The sequence below is a fragment of the Anas acuta genome, chromosome 2 (genome assembly GCF_963932015.1).
Source record: "Anas acuta chromosome 2, bAnaAcu1.1, whole genome shotgun sequence".
Taxonomy (NCBI): domain Eukaryota; kingdom Metazoa; phylum Chordata; class Aves; order Anseriformes; family Anatidae; genus Anas; species Anas acuta.
In genome coordinates, this window is record NC_088980.1 from 140,865,093 (window position 1) to 140,886,166 (window position 21,074).

At 36.3% G+C, this 21,074-nt stretch overlaps 1 long non-coding RNA gene across 2 annotated transcripts; it reads left to right on the forward strand.

Moving 5' to 3' along the window:
• The first annotated feature begins 5,428 nt into the window (after nt 1-5,428).
• On the forward strand, nt 5,429-18,124 carry LOC137851841 (uncharacterized). 2 transcript variants are annotated; one of them, XR_011093529.1, is made up of 4 exons: nt 5,429-5,518; nt 8,583-8,782; nt 10,242-10,298; nt 17,748-18,124. It is a non-coding gene; the product is annotated as an uncharacterized lncRNA (long non-coding RNA). The 2 variants fall into 2 exon arrangements; XR_011093528.1 differs by lacking the exon at nt 17,748-18,124 and adding an exon at nt 15,450-15,580.
• The last annotated feature ends 2,950 nt before the right edge of the window (nt 18,125-21,074 follow it).

Consider the following 21,074-nt stretch of genomic DNA (forward strand, 5'->3'; position numbering starts at 1 on the left):
TACTATTACTTTTAGACCATTGATCATTTTTGACCTAACAGTGCCTTCTATTCCTTACAGAAATGAAGATTTCCTCAAATAGATTACATGAGACTCCATTAGCCAGGACTGAGGTCAAGTTCTGCACTCAGTTACAGTTGTGCAACTCTGTACTTGAGTCAGAAAGGGAAATTAGGAGTGAAGTATTGCATTACAAATGGATGGATTTGCCTTAGTTGTTTTATTAGCAGAATTATTATTTTTTAAAATGTGAATTAGTAGAAGCATAATTGAAAATTAAATGATAATTGAGATATGCCTCATATCTTTCATTCAAGTTGCAGTTCTCACTACCTGGTGAACTGAAAGTATTAAAATATGTGATATTCGATATTTTAGGTACTTATTTATAATGAAAGGCACGTAGAGAGTAATGAATCTTGAAATTATGCTGCCTTAATGTTGAAAAGAGTCAATACCTAAAGTAAGAACTGCAACTCCCGCATATTATTATTATTATTATTATTATTATTATTATTATTATTATTATTATTATTATTATTATTATTATTATTTGCTTTTGTTGGTTTGTTTTTCAGCTGTAAAAAATGTGATGTCTGGTAGCATTTGAATTCAGCATTTAAAGCAGTCCTTGGGCCAAATATGAAGTTATTTCAGCTATTCCCAAAACTATGGTTAGGCAGATGCCAATTTTAGGATTTTATCTCCAACCAAATTTCTTTTACATAACTCAGCAATGCTTATTATAGGCAGAAGTGACATAACAACACTTTTTATTTTGGTTGTCTAAAATCTATTATAAAAAGATTACTGCCATATATGTGAGGTAAGAAACAGTTCAGTGACACTACTGACCTAGTGTTTCCTCTGAGGTCATTACATGCAGTAATGCCTTCCTGACTGCCTGGGAATGGGACAACTGCATTATATGATCTTGGACTGCCCCTGACACAGCAAATCATGTCACAGACCCATCTCCATTTTGAGATTAAGAGCTTTCTTCTTGTCTTTGGTGATATATAGTCTCAAAATTTAAGTAATAGCAGTTCTAGAAGGATATGGAGACTTTGCTATCTTGTAACTGTTATGAATGCTGGTTCCAGTGCAAAGGGGAGAATTATTACAGCTGAGCATTTTAGGGCATATAATTTTTCCTTTTACATCTTGTTATTCTAATTGGGAGAAGCATATGTTTGCAAGTTGGAAAATAATGCAATCTGGTACAATGTCTGCAGACTGATTCTTACCCTATCTTTTGGTAAACTTTATGATTCATTGATCAAGCTTTTACTTATGCACTTTAGCAGTACCAGTTCTGCACAGATGATGACCATTCCTTATATATTAGAATATTTAGTCTCAGACCTGCACTTCACATCCTGTTCTTATCCACTATTTTAAGAACCACTTTACTATTCTCCTGCAAAGAGTCCAATGAAGAGCCACAAAGATGATAAGGGGCCTGGAGCATCTTCCCTATGAGGAAAGGCTGAGAGACCTGGGTCTGTTCAGCCCGGAGAAAAGAAGACTGAGAGGGGATCTCATCAATGTGTATAAATACCTGAGGTGTGGGAGACAAAGGGACTTGGCCAACCTCTTTTCAGTGGTTTGTGGGGACAGGACAAGGGGTAATGGACAAAGATAGAGCACAGAAAGTTCCACACCAACATGTGAAAGAATTTCTTCACGGTGAGGGTGACGGAGCACTGGAACAGACTGCCCAAGGTGGTTGTGGAGTCTCCTTCTCTGGAGATATTTAAGGCCCATCTGGATGCCTACCTGGGCAGCCTGCTCTAAGGAACCTGCTTTGGCTGGAGGGTTGGACCGGATGATCTTTCCCTTCCAACCCCTTCAATTCTGTGATTTAGTGTCTTCACCTCCACCATAAATAAATAAATAAATAGACATTGTCACCAAGTCAGCTTTGGATTTTTTTTATTTTTATTCTTTTATTTTTTTCACTTGGATTGATCTAAATTTATTTATTTAGTGCCTAAATTTATTATTTTTTAGATCTCTTCATGGCCTCTAAAGTTTTCCACATCCTTAAAAAATATCACTAATACTAAAAATGTAACTGATTATATTGAAAGATTGATCTGACAAAGTAAAATGCTTAATTAATCTACCCACGGCTTCACTATTTCTTCACTATTTATACTATGACAAGTAGTTTTATTTATTTATTTATTTATTTATAGGTATATATATATATAATTTTCTGCCTCTTAACTCTTGCTCGTGGAATCACAGAATCATAGAATGGTTTAGTTTGGAAGGGACACTAGCCTAGGTTGCTCAAAGCCTCATCCATACTGTTCTTGAACATTTCCACGGAGAGGTCATTCTGAGCATGTTCCAGTGCCTCAATACCCTCACAAAAAAAAAAAAAATTGTTCATAATATCCAACCAAAACCTGCCCCCTTTGAGTTTAAAACCATTACCTTTTGACTAAAGAGTCCTTTCCCATTTTTTCTGTAGGTTCCCTTCAAACACTGAAAGGCTGCAGTAAGGCTTCTCTGGAACTTCCTCTTCTTTAGGCTAAATAATCCAAACGTTCTCTGCCTGTTTTCATAGTAGAGGTGCCCTAGCCCTCTGATCATCTCCTCTGGACCTGAGTTTGTTTTCTGAGGGTCACTATCAAGTGGAATATACAAACAAAGAGGGATTTGGAAGAAATGGGAGAAATACTGCCATTGTTCATTGTAACCATTTTCTATGGCACATTTCTGTCAGGTATATAGGTTTCCAAAAGACTAAATGGATGAATAAATATTAATATTTCTGTTGATCTTTCTATTGAAGACAAATTCAAGGTGGAAAGTCACTTCTGAGAGGAAAATGTTTGAAGTATTCACTTCCTTTAGAGACAGAGTTATTGGACAAAAGTCAGTATAACCCTGTATCACTCATAATTAGTAAAACAGACCTAAAATGATTATCTGGAGGAAGAGGAAACCTCGCATAATTGTTAACTCTCCACCCGCAATTAAGGGTGTTTACCTGTACTTTTGAACATCTATTAAATTGTTTGATTGGTGCAATTTTTATTATATCTTAATGTATAAACATGTTTTTTAAAACATTGACTTTAGCTCTTCTTAAAACAACTGTCAGAAGAATTCCCTTCTAGACCACAACAAACATATTAAGATTTATGAAATAAATTTTCTTTAAAAGACAGATGAGCTGACTGAAAAAATCCAATAACCTTCCAGAGCTTTTTTATCATATTGTTGAATTATAATGAATTGTTGTTAGAGCCTAAGAGAGTTATAGATTACAGATTGAATAGTGAAAAAGGTATAAAACTTGATTATATTCTTAATAAATTCAAGCTTTACCTTGAAGGATATTGTTTTACAATACAAAATATTTCTTATGGTTACACTATTCAACACAACTTTAATTGAACATAGACAAATCGTTCATGTATTATATTCCCCTGCTGTTTTCTTGAACTACATCTGAACCTAAAGATATGGTAGGTTTTTAAAAGAGAATAAACATCTGTGAGAGCACAGTGTTCACCATTTTTTTTTTGGGAAATGGCTCAGACAGTGTTTATATTCACTATATGAAAGTGAGCAAGCAAAACAGTTTAGATATTTATGGCTACAGGAAATTAACAACAACAAAAGATTGGGTTGGGGGAAACACACTTTGTTGTTGTTGTTTGTTTTTTTTTTACTTTTTAACTCATAAAGGAGATTGTATACAGAGTAATTGTGGTGGTTTAACAGTGATTAGGAGCTAAACTCCACCACGCCACTCTCTCATTTCCCCTCCTCAAAAGGTCAGGAGAAGAAAATGCAATGAAGAAAAAGCTTGTGGGTTGACATGCTAAGATAAGGACAAGGAAACTACTCAAGCAGCATGGGTAATACAGACTCAGCATAAGGGAGATTAATGCAATTTATTGCCAACTAAAAACAAACTAAAGCAGTGAGAACTAAAAGCACATTAAAAATATCTTCCTCCCATCTACCTTCTTTTACCTCTTCCCCCCAGGTGGCGTAGAAGAATGGGGAATTGGTAATGCAGATTGTGATCAGTCCATAACACTTCATCTTTGCCATTCTTTCACTTTTACTCTCTTCCCCTGCTCCATCACGGGGTCTTTCCCATGGGATGCCATCCTTCCCTGAATGATCCAATGTGGGGTTCCTGCAGACTGCACTTCTTCAAGAACTGCTGTAATATGGGTCAGAATGCAGTCTTTCAGGAATTGACTGCTCCACCTGGAGAGAGATGTGGGTATGAGATGGATCCCACATGGGCTGCAACTCCTCCCAGACCACCGGTTCCACCATGGCCTTCTCCATAGGCTGCAAGTGAACTTTTGCTCTGGCATCTGGAGATCTTCCCCTCATTCTTTGCTAAACTAGGTGTCTGCAAGGTTGGTTCTCTCAACATTTTCTCATTCTTCTCTCCCAGGTGCTCTGTTTCAGCATTTTTAAACTTTTTAAAATATGCTCTCACAGAAGTGCAGCCAGCATTGCTCATCAGCTTAGCTTTGGCCAGTGGCAGGTCTCTTTCTCAGGCTGGCTGGAACTGTCTCTTATTTAACATAGGCAGCATCTGGACTCAGGAAGGAGAAAGACCACTCAGTGAGAAGCAGGGCAACTAATTGTGCAGATTCACAGGACATGAAAGATACATAGACTACCTATAAATTTTCAATATGTTCCTTGACTTCAGAATGAAAAGAACAATTTACTATTTTCTTTCCTGTACAGAAACTGAATCAAGACAAATGAAAATAGTTTAAATAACATTTCAGAACTTTTTTCTTATGTTTGTAGCTAATCATTTAAAACATACATTCACATATTTAGTTTTTTTGTTTGTTTGTTTTGTTTTTTAGGAGAAGCACTAAATTACTTATCTATTTGTTTTAAGGAGGAAAAGAACTTTCAAACTTCTCTTTTGAAAAGCAAATCAAATTTCTTCTCTAAGCTGCAAAAATGCTATGTAGACCTGAAAGACTCAAGCTGCAATAATTGTAGCTGTGCAACTGAATTAACAGGGAACTTTTTTAACTGCTAGAAGCTAGGTAACTGACTAATAAGACTGTCTCTATAATTCTTGTAGTTTTATATGAAAAATGTCAAATAGAGAAATGACAAAATACTGCATCTAAAGATGTTTCAAATGACTGCAAAATGTGATTCTGTTAATGATGAGAATATTAATGAATATTTGTGTATGGATAAAAAGTTAAAATCAAATGGAAGATGCATGATAGAATAGAATAGACAATAGAATAATGTGTGATAAAACATATAAATAGCTTACTGAGGAGAACTGTGATTGGTACATTTGGAACTGGGCAGCTGGGTTCCACAGGCTCAGTCAGCAGCTGCTAAGAGCCATGCTGCTGACTATCATACTACCCCACTAACCAAGTAAGCAGAATGTCTCCAGGGTTGGGCTGGGCTTCACCATGGGCTTCTACATGGGACATGGGAGCATGATACCACTTGGAGGCCTGAGAGGGAACAGACCACAGGTCAGGTAAGTGTAGCTCATCACCAAACAGCTGCACCTTTGAGTCTCAGTGGAGGCTCGTCAGGAGGGGCAAAGGGAGCAGAATGGCTAGCAAGAGAAACCAGTCATTGAAAGAATCATCTGCAACCAGTTTGATAAAGGAGTGTGGGGTGTAAAGAAAAGACAATTGCATCTGCGGCTTCTTAATTTCAAAATATTCTTACACATGTAAATCAAGAGATACTACAACATGCCTTGTTGAGTTTGCCCAGCTGTTAGCAATATATTTCTACCGTAGGATTTTTTTATTATTATTATCATTTTTTTATGACTAGAAATAATGGTATATCTGCTCACTATCTTACTATTTGCAGTGAAAGTCTATAACTAACCTGTTTTCTACCTGAGCAGTGTTTATAACTATAAAAGCCAGACTCTCATTTATTGTCATCAGTAATATTTTATCATATTTATGGTAAGAGAATCGATATTAGGATATAAATGCTTTATCATCCTATCACTGATTTAAATGAGCCTGAAATTGTGCTTCAAAGTCCATTATTCATTCACTGCCTAGTCTCAGACTATGACAGAGGCCTATCTGATGGTGTTCAATAGTAGTTTTGGATAAAATCCCCCCCCCAAAATCGAGCTTTCAGTGGCTGTGAGTGACTACAACTAACTTCTTATGTGTAACCGCTTGCTAATGGAAATCTATTAGAGAAATAGCTTGCAGAAATCTATGTTGTATATACAAAACCATTTTTTTTGCCTTGTGAAATAAAACCAGACGATTTTAAATTCATCTACACAGAAGTCCTCTGAGTCATAACTTCAGCTTCAAGTTCAAAATAAGCATTTTTTTTCCCCCTGTATATTTAAAATAACAACAACAACAACAAAAACCTACTCATATTGGCTGAGATACAATAGACTGTCTCTCCCTCAATTTTCCCAATTAAATAACTTTCCATGGAATGTGAAAATGACAAATTAGTACATTTTTCTATTTTTTATCTTTGTATTCTTATTCTATTTTATATTGTTGAGGTATTTTGTTTTAGGGAATGTGCAATGTTGGGTCTGTTGACCTCATGAACATATCCACACTAATGCCAATGAGATGTTATTATTTATTTTTTAAATTTTATTATTTATTTTTTTAATGATTTTCAAGATTCACCTCTACATCTTTGGTAGACAGAACCAGAAAATACTGAAAACTGCAAATCTCTCAATTGGCATTAGTTTGTACTCTCTGCAATGCTGCAGAAAATAGAACTTGTGAAGATGTTGACCTCAGTACCTCATAATAGCCATATTATATAGCCATATAGCCAGGTCCTCAGCTAGCTATAAAAGGGACTATTACATCTGAGGAGTTAATCCAATCTTCTTTAGCCTAATCTAGAGCAGCATTTTCAACTTTCTCATAAAGTGTTGCACCACTTCGATGCATCTCAGGTCAAACAATAGAATTTGCCAGTTCTATTTTAATCGCACCATATGTGACAGTTCTTTTGTGAATGTTGTCAGTATACTGCCACTGCTTTACTAATATGAATGAGACCTGACACCTGGAAAAGTCCCAGGATTCTGTTCTAGCTAATATATACATATTTAATATATATATATGTAAATTGACTATTATTCAGAATATATATATTTTTTCCTTTGGGGAAGGTGACTGGTACTATTAATAGTAATGTTGTAATCTGTACTGGCATTTTAATACCTGTTAAAACTCTTCTGATCTTGTCAGAAATCAGCAGAAGAGATCATGCTGAGCAATGCTTCTTGGCATAGTGTAGTAAAATGGCTATGTCCCTTTCCTGACTGTTGTACTGTCAGTGGCACAAATTTAACATGGGGCAGGTTTTATTACACTAAATTACCAGTGTTTTGTCCCCTGTAAAATTGAAATAAAAATAAAGTTTGGGAGAAGGAGGATTCTGCCTTAGAAATGTTAATGTGGCATGGGCAAGCAAGGCAACCACTAAATGTAAAATTTGTCATCTGATCCTTACATAACCTGTACAATATTTTTAATTCTAATAACTAGTGCAGCTAAGAAATTAATGAATATATAGCTCTTCTTCTCATATGATAAAAGTAACACAAAACTTCACTAAAAAGTTGTGCAACTTTCCTAATTTGGTAGAAGAGATAAATGTTTGCAAGTTTGCACATTCTCCTCTTTATTTTATTTTATTTTATTTTATTTTATTTTATTTTATTTTATTTTATTTTATTTTATTATTTTATTTTTCATGTTAATGTGTCTTACAAGCTTACCTTGAAATGTTCATGTTCTTCTTGCTGGCTAAAGGCCATGGGATTCCTCAGACGAGGGACATTACTCAGCATTCTTGAAAACCAAGCTAAACTTACTGAAGAGTGATAGTAAATTATTTTTGGCTCTTAGCTGTATAACCAAATGGCACGGTTTTAGCCAGGATAGAGTTAATTTTCTTCACAGAGACTGGTATGATGCTCTGGTTTGGATTTTTGATGAAAATAATAGTGATAAAACACCAATGATTTAGTTGTTCCAGAGCAGTGCTCACACAAAGCCAAAGGACTTTTCTGCTTTTTGTGCTGCCCTGCCAGTGAGGAGGCCAGGGGTGCAGCAGGATCTGGTAGGGGACACAGCCAGGACAGATGACCCACGCTGACTAAAGGGATATTCCATAGCATCTCATGTTGTGTTCAACAATAAAACTGGGTTAAAGGGGAAGTTCAAGAAGCATTTGGACAATGCTGTCAGACACAGGGTCTGATTTTGGGGTGTTCCTGTATGGAGCCAGGAGCTGTACTCAATGATCCTTGCGGGTCCCTTCCAACTCAGAGTATTCTATGATTCTATGATTGAGAGTGATGATTTTTGTCTTCCCAAGAAACCGTTATGCATGATGAGCCCTGCTTTCCTGGAAGTTGCTGAACACCTGCCTGCTGATGGGAAGTATGTATGAATCCCATGTTTTGCTTTGCTTATGCATGTGGCTTTTGCTTTACTTAGTTAACTGTCTTTATGCAAACCTGTGAGTTCTCTCACTTTTACCTTTCCACTTCTATCTTCTATCCCACCCAGGGAGAGTGAGCGTATGATTTTCTGGTGCTGAGCTGCCTGCCGGGATTAAACCACAGCACCAAGTAGTGCAATAAATGACCAGCCACAGCAGTCTGTCACGGCAGTCTCCCGTTCTTACCTGCAACAGCAAAGGAACATGCTGAGAGAGGTGGCGTGTGAGGCTACTACTGGAAGGTTTCCAGACCTATTCATGCTGGCAGGTTTGAGCCAATTATCCTCTATTCATTCGTAACATTTGTTGTTAATACCACTGGAGTGTGGATAGGCTGAATATAACATACATCCCAGGACTGTTGGCTGTTCCAAAGGAAGTGGTTAGATCCTTGATCATTTTCTATCACCTTTTCATTCCTGAGGGCTGCATGGACTGGCAGCCCTGCTAAGTGTGAGAGCTTGCTTCATTGCTATGTACTAAGTCATGTAAGTACAAAGCCTAAGCCTTAGCATAATGTCAAAATATTTGATTTCTGTTATGATCCAGTTGCTATGACAATCAGTGCTACAATTGTCTCTATATTGTCGATTAGCACACAATTCATCTCCTTGCACTGTAGTGCACTTCATTTCAGATCTCGCTGTCATTCGAAAGCTAAGACACAAATGTCTGGACTTTGGTTCTGCACCAACTTTTAACTAATTGATGCTTACTAGATGTCTGTTAGAGCACTTTTTCCATGCATATTATTTCCATGCAGATTTTAATAGATATATTGATTTATAGATTTTCCTTATATATAAAAATAAAAATGCAAAATTTAAGGAAAATGCAAAATAATTTATTAAAGTTGTGCCTACTAGAAGTTTTATAATTCTGTGTTCAGTGTCTGTAAATGTGTTGTTAAATGTTTCATTTTTCATTTTATCAAAGATTAGGCCAGTTGATGAGCAGATAAGAAGTGTCAGTGTGTTTGGGGACAGTTTATGTGTGTCTCTCTACATGCAATTACTTATTTGCAGTAACTCTATTTCATCATGTTACTTATATCATGTGTCCACATCCAGGTTTTGGACATGGGCCTACAGGGGAGGGTCCGCACAGGGCCCTCTGTGAGCAGAGGCCAGGCCTGCCCCATGCCAGACACAGCTGTTTCTGGTCAGTTCAGGCCTGCTCCAGCAGCCCAACTGCAGGGGACAGATCAGCCCAGCAGACAAAAAGGTGGCAGCGCTGTCACAGTGTATTAAGAAAGGACAAAAACACAACATGGCAGTGAGGAGTGAGGGAAGGAAAAGTGTAATAGGCAATCCTGCTAATACCTAGGTCAGAGAAAAGAAAGGAAGGAAGTGCTTCAGACACCAGAGTGGAAATTACCCTACAGCACATGGAGTACTTCCTTGCTGGCCATAGCAAGACCATGTCAGAGCAGATATCCACAATGCAGGATGTGGAGGAACCCACACTAGAGCAAGTGGGTGTCCTTAGAGAAGCTGCTGCCTGTGGAGATTGCGTGCTGGCACACATTATTCCTGGAGGACTGCAGCCTGTGGAGAGGACCCATGCTGGACCAGGGTTAAGAGTATGAGGAGTAAGAAGTGGCAGAGGGGAGCTGTTACAGACTAACCATAACACCCTATTCTCCATACACCCTACACTACTTGGAGGTAAAGGAGTAAGCAGTTTGTTTGTTTGATTTTAACTTGTCTTTATTTTTCACTATTCAGCTCTATTCTTAACAGCCAAGAGAGACCTCTTACCCAGCATCTGATCTTTACAGCAAGGTAAGTAACATTTCTACATGTATATGCATGCAATGCATACATGTCAAGCTTAAACAATAATTTGTGTACATCAAACTAGCTTAACTATTGGGCATATAGTAGGTAGTAGAGGATTCAACCAATCATAATAGAATGCAGACTGCCTTTTGTGCTCAATCATTAATTCTGTTTCTCTGTTGATTAAAAAGTCCTTTGGGTTAACCTCATCACAAGAACTAGTTTCTGTAATTCTCCTGTGACACTGCCCCATCCTTGGTTAGAAGGGGATGTGAGAGCAGCTGGGCGGGCAGACAGCCAATGTCAACCAAATAATGGCAAATAATACTTAGACATGTTTATTTTCTTTTTCAAATGCATAGAGTGAGAAAACATTTATCTGCTTTATCATTGTTCTTAAAAGGTTTCTATAGCAATTTACAGAAATTGCAGTGCTCTTGGATCCATTCTATGAGATCAAATAGTGATTTCCTCTGTACTCTGGTAACGCCATTCATACTCAAATGCATAAAGCTTGCTTAGTGAGTCAATGTGTGACAGCAGCAGTTGGGGTGTAGATGTGGCAGTGGGAGTGAGGTATACTATGTGCTTACCTGGCCAAGCAGCCTGCTGTGGGCTGTAATGTTCTCATGCCCATCTGGGTATTACTATAACCCTTTTAATCTTTCCTGGGTAAACTGAAGCAACCACCCACTTCTTTCAGATCTTCGTCAATCAGTCCATAATTATACTACTTTTAGAGACTGATTCAGGGCGAGAGATGATCTTAAGTCTCTCCCATTCATGTCTAAAATAAAAGGCCCATGAAATCTACCTAAAATCCTTTTAGGGTGTAGCCCATTGAAATAATCAGGCTTAGAGGGTGCAGAAAATGTCAGTAAAATAATGTTTGCCTAACAGGAGTGTGGCAGAACTGCCTTTTCTTTTATCAATAACACACTTGCTTCAGTCCTGGGTCTTTGAAACATACTAATTGCCAGGATGTCTAAGGGGACCAGAGGCTTTCCCTGAAGTAGCAAGCAACTGGACTATCTAGCTGAGCATTGCAGCTAAAGATGAACAGATGCAACCTCAAGAAAAGTAGTTGTCTCATGCTTTCTGGAAAAAAAGTCACTGCTGCATCACTTTATGTGTACCTTCAGGGGCAATTTATATTTATGGGAAATCTTTGTAAAGCTTAGCAGAAAACACAAATCTTTCCTGAGATTTTCAATACTCTACACATTTTTTATAATAAAGAAGGGATACAAATTTTGGAAAGAGTATAATGCTCTACGTAAAGGAAATTATATGTTTAAGTAAAACTCTTACTGTTTTGTCACTATTTCACTGTGGACTTTTCTGTAAAATTACCTGGCCTACAAGCAGGAGCTCTGCACTGAGGCAATAAATGGGGCAATAAATAGCATAACCTTAGAAGATCTTCAGGCTACTAGACGAATGTGTGTCAATGTGTTTATCTGATATTATAGCAGCACCAGCAGATCTGATAGTCTCAAGAGTTTTTACCTCTTACAAGAAATAATAACTTCCTGTTGTGCAGAGACACCCAGTACCTGTATAACATATCGTTAGCATTGTGGTGGCTCAAAATGCAACATTCCATCTTTACCATTTTGTCAAAGTTGCTTCCACCAGTTGATCAGCGTTACCTTAACCCTCTCTGAATTTAATTTTTATATTCTGCCAAGAGTTGAAGTAATGAAAAAATTGCTGGATGCATCTTGTTTGTGTTTCTTCTAGAAGATGGATTACTATGGTAAAACAGAGGTTTATGTTGTTTGTTTAAGACCCAGCATATTATCTGTTAGCTACAGAGAAAATTTTTAAGGAACAAGGGAAAAATAAAATACTGCATTTGCTTTCAAAACTTTCAAAAGTAATTTAATGGGGCTACAGTATTGTACAGCAATGCATCATCTATGTATTTTTGATTTGCCTTCCTGGAGTAGAGGTGCCAAACAAAACTAAAAATCTTTCTTATTTTAGGTCCAAATTCTTATGATGCTTGTGAAAGAAATCGAAATTTTACTTTCCAATGACTGATGCACATGATAAATGATGTGTATGTCATATTATTTGTTCAGATTCAACCTTTCTGTCTTACTCTTCTGATAGGGAGAAAAATAGGGAGTGAGTTTAAGAATTCTGAGTTATTTCCTCTAAAGGCTTTATTTCCTGAGATTTTTGCTTTCTGTGACAAAATGATTATTTTTTTTTCTTATGAAATGTTTTATTATTTTTCTGTTATAAGTTATTGTGTAGTATAGAGGTAGAAAGATAAAAATTCACATGGCTGGTTTTCCACTTACTGTATTAAGGGCACTTACTACCAGTGCCCTCAAATGGAGGTGCATGCCCTCAGTAACCTTGGATGGCCACTTCAGTTCTAGTTTTTTTAATTCTTCCTTGTAGTTCTGAAAACAAACAAACAAGCATTCAAAAAAACCAAAAACCAAAACCAAAACAAACAAACAAAAAAAAAACAACACAACGACAACAACCAAAATAGACCCAAGTGTAGTTGTACAAGTATTTTTGTTGAAGGAGTTAACTGGCATGGTCAGGCTGAGGAAGGAATTGAATTAGAAACGCTGAGATGGATCTGAGGAAACAGCATAGGAGAGATGAAGGTGGGAATGGCCCTGTCCACGGAGCTAGGATGAACTCTGAGAAAGCATGGCACCAGCAGGACATTGGGAAGGCAGAGGGTGAGAAACAGTAACTTGAAAGTGTGTTGTGTTTTCAGCCTCTGTCTGTGCTGCAGTAGTGATCCATGCTTGCAATCTCTCATGAACTCAGGGTACTTGCAAGCAGCTGAGTTAACTGCCCTTAATACAGTACCTCAATGCAGAGACTCCACATACAAATGCACTGGCTGTGTTATGCTAAGAAATACAGCTGAAAAGTAACTTTCTGAGTTAGAACACTTTATTGTCTCATCAGCATTCAGTACCACAACTACAGCTCAAAGTAGATGAAAACCAAACAGAGGAACAAAGAGGTTTAGAAGAGTAGATAAAAGGAGAGCAATGAAAGGAAAAACATGGCACTTAATGTGCTCAGGGAAAGGTAGATGGCAGTGGCAGAGCCTGAGGCTCTACACTCACAGGATCTTCCTTCCAGTGCTGTATGTGTTACAGATGAGCATATACTGTAGAGATCAATTTTTTATTGGTAGTGGATGAACACAGAGGTCTTTTTCTGTCTCTGATATCTGAAGTGCTATAATCATGCCGTAACAGGTGTAACTGAGAGGTTTATTGAAAGTTTATGTTTCTTCCCTGTTTAAAGTATTTTTTGAAATAGGATGTCATAATGTAACTGGAACTCAAGTTACCTACTTTGTATGTTAGTGAGTAACTGGACAAGAAATGACAATACAGAAAACTTTGAACTTAACTATGGTTATGTCTCTTGCTTACATATCTGACACTGGAAGACCTCCATTATCTGAACATTTTGATTTCATTCACAGAAATAACTTTTGGCGGTGAGTAATGAAGAGTAAGTAGAGAGTATGAAGTAAAGTAAGAGTAATATATAAATGAGCAGTGATTTCTGAATCAAATTTGGTGTGTCATATTTTATGGGAAAGCAAAATTCATATTAACAGACAGTTTTGAAATTTTTGTCTGAGTTTGGATCTCTATACAAGAAGATGAGGAGAACCATTTGCCTCTCATAGGGCAAAACTTGCTGTATTGGAATATGTGTTTGAGAGATTGATCAGAGGTTTAATTTAGAGACTGGTTTCCTACCTGTCTGAACTGACCTGTATGCACAGAGCAGTTTGGTATACATCTTCTGCAGTATATATGCGTTACCTTATAGTATTTAATAGTCATACGTCATGTCAGTAGCTATGATGATGAAATTGGAGATATCAAGGCTCTCAAGTCCTCCGTCCTTGTCAGTGACCAGCACCAGTGCTTTCAAGAGACAGGCTTAGTACTGTTTGTTTCCATGGTTTAGGCTTAGAACCAATAACGATGTGTTAAACTCTAAAAAGAGAGGAAATATGTCTGGGAAAAGCAGTAGGCTGCAGGAGAGGTGGCTCATGGCACTGACAGATGTGCCTTGTTTGCAGTATCCTGGTATAGCACAATCTCAGCACCACAGCAGACAGTAACATAATAACTATACAAGGTGGTCATAAGCAGCCTCCAATGAAACTGAGCTCAGAATCAAAGTGGATGAAGCAAAATAATGATAGAGAGGATCATGGCGGATAGTATCATATATAGAAGTTTGCCTAACAAACAAAGCAGCTTGTGCTTTAAAAGAAGGCTGGGGGGAAAATCTATTCATTTCTATTTTTTGTATGGATTTCCCAGGGATCTTTCTCTCCAATGAAAGCTTTCCCCCTTGCTAACCATTAGCTCAATTTGGCATTTCTCTCTTTTTTACTGTGTGAAGATGAGAGTTTCATAAAAAGATGAGATTTGAAGATTTGAGACTTGAAGATTTCTTTTCATAAGCTCCCAAAGTGTATATTCAGTCCGGTTATCTATAATATAGATACATAGGTTTGGTTTGAAAGAACATGTTTATCATATATAGGACCTAACTGTACCAATAAGTAAGAAAATGGAGCAAAGTCTCCAATAAATATTCAGCTTTACAAATTATAAAAGGCAGAAAGAATGATCCACATACTCCAAGAATTGTAACCTGTGATAATGGAAAAAGATAATGCTAGGAGTTCTTAAGTAGATGTTATGGTATAATTTATTTTCTAGAGAGGAAAAAAAAAAGGGGGGAAAAGGGGGGGTATCTATGTGTGAGTAAAAAGCTTACATTAAGTTATGTCCTGACATATGAGACTCCATATAAATCAGTTAAGAAATCTGTTACCTATATCTGCCTATTTGCAGAGCACCATATAGACAACCATATACTCTACTGAAACACTTCTCTCTGATGTAATTTCCTTTTAGTATTAACTGTTATTTTGTAGGAGTTCATAGGATGTTGGAAAATATCACCAAGTTCCTTCCATTAAGAAAATGGGCATTGCTGCAACCTATCCCCATTGATTTCAGTTGGAGGTTCAATATTTTTTTTAGAGGGTCTGGGATTCAGTTAAAGCTAAATTTATATATATATATATGCATATATAGATAAATACATGACATGTTTTCTTTATTGTAGAAATGGTCCTTATTCTGTATGACCCAGTGCAGTGTGACCCCCTAACCTGATACACGGTAGTTCTTCACAACTTGACTACAAGTAGAAAATTAGAGTTTTCCAGGCTTAAGAGCCTGTTGGACTTTTATGAAATACAGGTAAATAAAATACGTGTTTAATCATCAAAGCTGATCTTAAATGTCACAGTTTTTTCCATCTTGAATGCTGTCTTTATTTTTCCTCTCCAAATACCAGATACTTCTAAAAGTAAGAAAAAAAAAACAAAAACCAGTTTTTTCTTATAATCATAAAAAGAAGAAAATAGACACACACACACACACACACACACACACACCACTTAGACAAGTGCTATCAGGGATTTCTAAGTATGATAATAGTTTAGTGAAGGTATTTGAAAGCCTTTGTAATATCAGTTCCTATATGCCTATCAGACTAAATTAAATAACTTGCAAAATGCTAATTTTGAACTGAAGGACAAGCAAGCAAGAAAATTCACTCTGGTATTCTTAGCAGACTTCACATCTATCAAATAGAATATAATTTGATATTCCAAGAAGCATGTCTTCAAAATGGTGTACAGGGAGCTACACAAACAAATCTTTTTAATGTAAACGTGACTTGAGCACATAACTTCCCAAGAGGGACCTATGAAAGGTACCCCTCATCATCTCTAAATGTATTTGAGTCAAAAGGAGATCCCAGAAGGATATGAAGTACTTTTTTTGTTATGTTAATTAAATACTTTTCGCTCTAGCAATTTGTTTTTAACTACTAATCTACCGAAAGAAATAAAAAAATAAGAAGAATGAAGAAAGGGAGCAGTAAGTTAAATGAGGACAAAGGAAAAATATTTCTTAACTATCTGAAAAGATGATATTTATATAACTAGTCTTGACAATACTTTTTTCTCTGTAAGAAACAATAGTATTGTTAATAACATGTTTTATTGCTGTCAATTTCATATAGAGGTCATTTAAAATACAGACTTTATATGTTAAAAGGTTAGTTTGGTATTATTGTGTATATTTCAGGATAGAAAAGATCTTATTCATTCAAAATTAATGGAGTCTAAATCTTTTGGATCTTTGAATCTCCTGTTGCAGACTGAGAGATTTGCTGTGTCTCTAGTTCCAGGACACTGTTTATTAAAAAAAAATAAAGGAGAGTGAAAAAAGGAGGATCCAGCTTCTGCTCAGCTCTATTCAGTGATAGAATTAGATACAGTAGAGAGGCACATATTGATTTATTATATATTTAAGAAAATACTATGGGGATATGATCCAGATGAGGTTTTGCTTTACACATACAGTTTTCATCACAGAAAATCTGACTGCAGGATAGGAAAAGATGTACTATTGTGCATGTCAGCAGTAGGGTAAATAGTTGATTAAAATCAATGGTAAAATTAAATTTTATTGCCTATCCTCATTAGAGTGGTCAGAGTGGCATCTTTGTTACTTGATCATTTTACTGTTAGTAGATATTATTCTTTCCAAACCTACACTGTTAATATGCATATATATAAATGCATTTTCTCGTGAGTTTATGTTCAAGTATTGTGTTGGAGTACTGTGTTCAGTTGTGGGTCCACCACTACTACAACAGACCTGGACATAAGAGAGTCGAATATAGGACCAAAATGATTGGACTGGAGCACCTCTTCAGGAGAGGCTGAGAGAGCTGGGTCTGTTTGGCCTGGAGAAGAGGAGATAAGAGGCTCAAGGGAGATTTTATTAATGTCTATAAATACCTGAAAGGAGGGTGCAGAAAAGACAGGCAGACTGTTTTCAGTGATGCCTAATGCTAGGACAAGAGTCAGTGGGAACAAACTGTAACTCAAACTGTGTCTAAACAGCAGGAAGCACTTTACTAAGCAGGATATGCTTGATGGAGCTTGATGGAGCACTGGCACAGGTTTCCCAGAGAGGTTGTAGAGTCTCCCTCCTTGGAGATCTTCAAAAGTCACCTGGACTGTGTCCAGGTGAACCTGTTCTAGGTGTCTCTGCTTTAGCAGAGGGCTTGGACCAGATGGCTCCAGAGGTTCATTCCAAGTGCAGCCATTCTGTGATTCTGTGAAAAACTTTTGTATCCAGTAAACATCCTATTCATAGGCATAGACATCCTATGTACATCCTATAGACATCCAGTAAATATCCTATTCATAGACATCCTATATGTCTTCATTGGCATATATTGCTATGCTGTAGGCACCCCTGCACAAAAATGGTATCACTGATTTTATTTCTGTTTTTTTTTTTTTTTTTGTTTGTTTGTTTGTTTGTTTGTTTTAAAAAAAAGAAAAGATCCTGAACTGTTTACAAGGTCATACTGATCTAAGAAGATATGACAGTGAAACCTTATTACTCCATGCAAGTGAAACAAGGGTAGCTGTACTTATTCTGGAAGAAACAGATGAGTCGAAGGCTCTGCCATTTTGTCTGAACAAGCCAGGGTAATCTTCATGGAGAATTTGGAAATACCTTAATCAACTCAATTATCTGTTATTTTAAATTAATTCAATATGTCTATAATCAAATACTATATGGTAGCTGAATTTTATATAGACTAGTTGGATAACTATTTTAAGTGTGATTCGAGATGACATTCACTAGATCGCAGCATAAATTGGAGTTGTCCTGGAATTTAATATATCACAATAAAATAAATTTTCTCAATGGATGTGGTAAAGCAATTGATGACATTTTTAATCTATCATAAAGGTATGTTCAATTCTTATTTAACTTATCTACAGACCTGCAGAATAGTTGTGAAATATCAGGCAGGCTAATAAAATAAAACTTTGGTGATCAAGAGTAAAATAAATAAATAAGTAAAATGGCTATGCTTCATTGTGCCTGTGATTGAATTTTCTCATTTGAAATGTCAGGGGACTAAACCATTTCCCTTATTTAGAATGTGCATCACTTAATTAAATTTGTTCTATAATGTAGAATCAAAACCCATCACTGTTCCATTGCTGGAAATTTTATTTGGGTTATAAGCAAGATAGAAAAGAAAATATTGCAACTTTGTGACAAGTTTATAAGACCTAATGTTTTTCTGGTTTAACGAACTGTCGTCTTGAAAGTCTCAGCCCCTCTTTCCACTGATAAGTAGTAAACATTGCTGCACAGTTACTCCAGCAAAGACTGTGCATAGACAGACCCATGGCACACCTATGTTTGAGTCCCTGAATACATTAAAAAAAATAAATACAATTGAAAAGTGTCTAAAACTATATCTTGGAATATCAGTGAAATTGTGGGTGAATTTTATAAACAGAATCTGTTTTAATGCTTTATACTTTACATTTTTTAAAAAAGTATGACAGATGTACCACTGTGTATAGGTATCTGATTTAAATAGGTATCAAAGATAAAGAAAGCATAATCTTATTTTAATTCAACTGAAAAGAGTATGTTATTTCATTTGTGATCCTATCCTTTGTGAAACATGATCATATACACACCATGTTATCTGTCATTAATTTTATCCCATTGATGACAAAATATCATGTAATAATTGGTTATAAGGATGTATGGAACTCTTTATACAATGTCAGTGTCAATTGCTCCATTGACATTGCTCTGTACATCCTCCTTGCTCTTTCTCACTTTGTGTTCTACATATCTTCTTTTGTATTCAGCCCTTCTTTTCTTGCTACATGACCAAAACAGTTTTCTTCACATTCTTATATTTTTGGCATCATTTTTATCTGAATAATTTTATCCATATCTAGTTATTAGAGTTTAAAAGATCATATTGCATTGAACATTTTGGAGGAACTCCTGCAGTACAGGGCAATTTTTCTATAACTGAAACAAACAAACAAGCCACCCAATGTACTGTCATTTAATTGGGATCTAGACGTTTCTCAGACTGGGGAGAATGCTATAGATCTGTTCTTACTTAGCCTTTGGCTGTTTGATAATTCATTTAAAGGTGATGTGGTTTCAGCAATGGAGGTAGAACAGCCTAAATAATATTTTCCTGTAGAAAAGCCAATGTTGATTTTAGCTATCCCAGAAAGAATATTCTTTGAAATTAGTGTTTCATTGCCAGCGAATTTTTTATCACAGTTTGCTGCACTGAACTCTGAAAAAGTTCGAAGCTTAATGTGCCCACGGAGCATAAACGTAGTTAGTGTTTTGTTTTCTGTTTAATCACTGAAACATTTGATTACTAAGCTTACATAGGCTTTCTGCCTCATAGACAGCTCATGTACTCCAATTCCTCTCAGCTTTCCCAGCCCACTAAGCAATAACTCTGTTTAATCAATGGGTGCCATATGAGGTCTTCATAAATCCTTCTATCACAATTTAGAAAAATTAAATACTAAATTTAGTCACAGAATCACAGAGTGGTTGAGGTTGGAAGGGACCTTCAGAGTTCATCTAGTCTGACCACCTTGCTCACCTAGAGCATGTTATACAGGAAATATGTTACATTTATAATTCAATGTATTGGAGTTTTCCAAGATTTAACAACTTATACTGATACTGAGTGTTTCTGTATTATCCAGTGAAATGTCACTAATTTCAGTGGAATTAGCTTGGTGTAACTCAGCAAGGATTTTGCTTCATGGCCACAGTGAAACTACACAGAATGAACACAAAGGTGAAGAGTGATCTAACACTATTAAATAACAGCACAGAAGAACACCTACAAGGTGTATTTGCAAAGGGAATTTTTTCTTTTGATTAATAAAAAAATAAATAAATAAATCTCGATCTCACCTTGAGCAAAATCAAGACTGCTAGTATTCACTAATTTGTATTATTTTAGTCTTAATATTTTTTTCTAAATTCCAGGATGCTGCATTATAAGAATTGTGTTAGCCCTCTTCCACTGACCCACCATTCATTTTGAGAAAGGAGTGTTCACTTTTTACACCCTGCTTCCAACTGAACCAAATATTACCTGCAGATCAGAGCTATTGAGAACAGGATGTCACAGGAAGGGTTATGGGTTTGGAAGAAGAGAATGAATTAGTGATCAGATGTATTCATTTCCACCCTCATAAATACCCTGTTTTTAAAAGGAACCACTGGCACAACAGCTCCAGAAGTGCTTTGAAACCTGGCAGATGTTTATGTGCATTTTTCCTGAAAATGTCTTTCATGTCCATATTGCTAATATCTGCCATGTGAAATGGTCTAGAGTGTTGTCACTGTAAAGAATAATACATAGCATGAACAGGAGGACTACAGGGTCTTTACTTACAATTCTTTTCAACTCTCTGGAGAAGTCTTAGGGGCATATTTGGATATATCCCAATAGCAATACCGCTTCCCTTGTCCTATAAGATAGCAAAACAAAATGCAGTGCTCTTTGTTCACAAAGAAATTGATTTCAATAAAAAAGAAGGAAAATTATTGCTAAGGTATTAGATTCTACTAGGTATCCACCATAATAAGGTCCCCTATGTTTCCCCATATTGCAGGGTTTCATCAAGAACATAGTCAGGTGGTAATAATGAACAAAATTAGTACAAAGAAAGTACAATTTGGTGTATAATGATGAAAACAATATGCTGATGTATTAAGTGATACACAATTAAAATGACGGATACATTCTACTATGTACATTTTATGAGCTATGGGTAGATTATATGTAATTAATAGG